The following is a 4,660-nucleotide window of genomic DNA, read 5'->3' as shown; positions in this document are numbered from 1 at the left end:
AAATATTGAGATTTTTGGGCTCTTTGATGTTATAGGACCCAACTCTCTTGAAGGAGAAGGTTAATCTTGTCTCCTTGGACCTTGGGTGTGGTAAGATTCTCAACTCTAGTGTAATTTGTTGTTCTATGATGTTGGGTATTGAGATGTTGTGTATGGGTATGATGATTGTGGCTTAGGTTGTGTATATGTGAATATTGGAGCTTGATTGGTGATTTTGAAAAGCTTGGGAGAGGGTTTTGTGTGATAAAATCTGTTCTTGGAGGTGTTGAGACCTTGAGAGCTTGTGAACAAGTGGTTTGGAAGTGCTCCGGTTGAGCTTGAGAAATCGGCTAAGGTATGGTCTCGGTTTCCCGTATCTAATATGTAATGTGGTAGAAAATACTTAGGCTAGAGGCCCTAAGATAGGCATTGAATGGTTGATGTTGTTAAATGGTTGAGATATATAATGTGATCATATATGTGATTATGAATATTGATGCCTTGATTATGTGATATATGAGAAAATGCATGTTGTGATATATGCTTGATGAATGATTAAGGTTGAATTGGTGGGTGGTACCATGTTGATGGTAAGTATGATGTTGATTATGTATAATGATGGTTGATTGGAAATGGTATTATTGGAAATTGGGATGAGAGAGGATGTATGACATGATATTGTGTTTGTCCTTTAGCCATTTGATTGAGAAGTGTTAAAAGGGTTGGATGGTGATTTTGGGAAATTTGGTAAAGTGTCAATGTGTGAGTTGAGGATGGCTTGAGGTTGATTTTGGTGCATTTTAATTGATTTCAAAGAAAAGGGATGAAATTGGCATGTTTTGATTGATTTTGAAAAGAGTTGAAAGTGGCTTGTTTTGAAAATGGCACTTTGTGGTTTTGTATGAAAACATGGTTCTTGGGCATACTTTGATGGGACATAACTTGGACCACGGATCTTTGTTTTGTGCCAAATTTGTTTAAAAATGAAATTGGATCCGGGATGTCCATGCCGTTCGAAGAACGGGTGAAAAACGATTTAAAATGAGGAAGTTATGACCGTCGGAAGATTGGGGGTTGAATCTGTAAATTCTGCAGCTTTTAACTTAGAAAATTTTTAGCAGAATGACCCTCCGCGCGTAGGCGCAATTGGCGCGTACGCGCCGTTCTTCAAGAAAGCACCATCCACGCGTGCGCGTGGTGTGCGCGAATGCGTCGATGCGCTGCACCAAATGCCCAGCTATTTTCCCGAGAGTTGTGCCAGTTTTGTGCCTGGGGCGCAAGAGCACCCACGCGTGCGCGTGGCTGACGCTCGCGCGTCGTTTGGTTATTTTTTTAATCCGCGCGTTCGCGCGTATGACGCTTGCGTGTCAATGAGTTTTATGGCCATCCACGCGTGCGCGTGGAGTGCGCATACGCGTGGCCCTGTTTTCATCCCAAAGTTGATTTTTGAGTTTTAAAAGCCAAATTTCATACTTCTAAGCCTCCGATCTCACCACTTATGTCTTAAATCATTATAACATGCCTAGCAATGGGGCAAGAGGCTAGTAAATGTGGTAACTTGCGAGTGAAGCAAGGGAAAAATGAATGATCAATGAGGATCAAAGATGATTATGTGAGATGCGGAGGATGGCGGTGGAAGTGCTTGTTATGCCATAGGCCGAAGGGCCGTAATTGTTAATGAATTGGCTGGTTATGGATTTAACCGCGAGCCGGGTGGCTAGATTATTGCCGTGTTACGGTGGAGCCATGATTATGGCTAAGTATAAATGCATATATGCTGTTGAATGAATTGTGAATGTTTGCACTTCCACCATCGGAGATGAGGTTTCCCTAGGAGGAAGCAGTGGCTAGCCACCACGTGCTCCAGGTTGAGACTCGAAGCTCTTTTGACCCTATGTCGTAAGTGTGGCCGGGCACTGTGAAAGGCCCGGATGAGCTCAGGATCTTTAGTCAGTTGCCACTTACGGTTTAGTTTGTTTATAAGCTTTGATATTATCTGGAGGAAGTTCTAGGATTGCCTTCGGCTTTCCTCTATTATTATGTATTATATATGTGGAAGTTGTTACCATGCTGGGGACCTCTGGTTCTCACCCATGCGGATTTTGTGGTTTTCAGATGCAGGACGTGAGGTTTCTCGCTAAGGCATGCTGGAGACTTCTGGATTAGCGAAGATTCTTTGTTCTCGGGACTCTGTTTTGGTTTATATATCTTGTTTAGATATTTTTTATCTCCATTAAATAATACAAACTGTGATGACTCCTCTTATAGGAGATTTTTGGAGAATAGGGTTCTGTATTTGTGTCCCTTTGAGTTTCCTTTGGGGTTTCCTTATTCCATTATATGTATATATATATTGCTATGCTCGGATCGGTTATCTTCTCATCCGGATTTGAGTTTTAATATTCCTGTTTTTGACACTCTTTATATATATATATGATCTCGCGTTAGCTTATCCCTGTTCGTTACGTTATCGATCGGAGTGTTGCGCTTTCGAGTTACGATTTTTGTTTACCCCCTTTTTCTACAAAGGCTCCTAGTTATAATCAATTATTCATACTACTATACGTACTAAATTTTTGTTTTAGAGGTCGTAATACCTTGCCATCTCTGAATTATGACTTAAGCATAAGACTCTGTATGGTAGGGTGTTACACATCACGTGCCTGGGGTTTAACGGCCTATTCCCGAATATGGCCAGCACCACATCAATAATTTTCTTGCTATCCCGACTCAATCCCTCGTAAGTTGACTTAACGAGGTAGTCGGCAGTAGCCTCGTACTTCTAGTAGGTGGGGAACCAATGCTCCCTCTCCAGGGTCAACCAGAAAGGATAGTGTCCCTCAACTGGACGTACTTTGAAGTACTCCTTGAACCCATGAACGAGTCCTTAAAGTGGCCAACAATTTTTTGTCCCTAGACAGCTCAAAAGGACATGTAGCCCTTCTTTAACTTCTCCTCCCGATAGGGCACGGTCAGGAGAAAGAAAAATAGGAAAACCTCCACCACGGCAAGGATCTCCAAAAATATTCACACGCAAGCCTATTAAGGTGGAGCTGCAACGGGGCGATGTTGCATCCGTTTAGGAGCCTAATGACGAAGTCAGAGAACGGAAAATGAACCCGAATAACATCGAACATGGGTTCGTAGATCTACATCCAATCGGGGATTTGAGGAGCATCCGGGTTGATGTAGCAAATCCGTTCATGGGGATCGAGAAGGGAGAGCACATATTGTCCCTCCGTCGCACCACCGCCACTAATCGCTCTGACATCCATAAGCTCCTGAAGGTCTCCTTCGGTAAGGCACAACAGTTTCCCTACCACCTCAGTGTTGTACCAAAAATATGTCCGAGGTACACCTCAATTATGAAGATTTAACTACTAATCTCTTGCTCAACACAACTGAATTACTAACCTTTTTTTTAATTACAATTTAACCCCAAATCCTGAAAATAATTCCAAAAGTAACCAACTTCCTTCAAATTCATCAACAATTCACACTTCTTTTAATGATCATTCAAGCACCATCAATTTCACAATAAAATAATCAATTTAATCCATTAGGATTTTATCACTTTTATGACATAATTTGAGAAAATAACTCTATCTAAACCTTTATCTTAATTCCAAACTCTTGAATAAATTCTTTTGTATTCAAAATCACCAACAAAACCTATTTTACAATCAATAATAATTTCCAATCATATTATACTTTCTTGGATTATTCCAATGTAGAAAAAGGTAAAGATTCGCTCACCTTTGATGCTTGAAAGTTTATGATACTAACCTTTTTAAAGTACGATTTTTAAACCCAAAATATCAAGTGATTTAGCACCCTTGTGCCTGTATGGTTGAAATTTTTAGAGATGAAGAAAAGAGATTTTTCAACTCACCTTGACGAAATTAGTATAGTTAGAAAAATGGTTAGATGGAGAGGTGAATTGGTAGGAATTTCGATCAAAACTTTGGATTTTACCCATCAAATCAGGCTTGATGATTACGATGAATAATGTTCAAAATTTTATATTCTCTCTTCAATATGATACAAATTTGAATGAAATGGATGAACATGAGGAAGAAACAGTATTGGATTAAACAGTATTGGATTTTTACCCAATACTGTTTCTTCCTCATGTTCATCCATTTCATTCAAATTTGTATCATATTGAAGAGAGAATATAAAATTTTGAACATTGCAGCCGAGGCTTGGTGCTAGTGGCAGGATCTGCTGCCTCGCAAGTAGCTGCACCCGGGTTCAAGTCCTATGAGAAAAAAAATGAACCCTTAAATGAACTCATGTAGTGTATGTGAGTGTGTTGTGTGGGTGTGTAATACATGAGTAATGCCTAGAATTAAAAGCTGTCTAATTCATCTACCAGATCCAAATTAGGAGTTAAATGAACCCTTAGGCTTTTCATAATGAATTATCACTTCCTGTATGAAAATTACGTTTGATGTATATTTACTTTGTTATCTCAATCTACTTTAATTAACAATAATAAGATTGACATAATTATTTCAGATCCAAATTATATTGAAATATTTCGACACAAATTAAAATAATTTTTAATTTAATTACACCAATGAATTTTTCATTAAATTTTAACTCAGTAATTATGTGATTCCCAAAACACACTTCCTATCCACTAAATAAGTATTATTTTTGAAAACAAGCTTAAATA

The sequence above is a fragment of the Arachis ipaensis genome, chromosome B08, assembly GCF_000816755.2.
Source record: "Arachis ipaensis cultivar K30076 chromosome B08, Araip1.1, whole genome shotgun sequence".
NCBI lineage: Eukaryota > Viridiplantae > Streptophyta > Magnoliopsida > Fabales > Fabaceae > Arachis > Arachis ipaensis.
The sequence above is the reverse complement of the archived record's forward strand: the minus strand, read 5'-3'. Positions refer to the sequence as shown.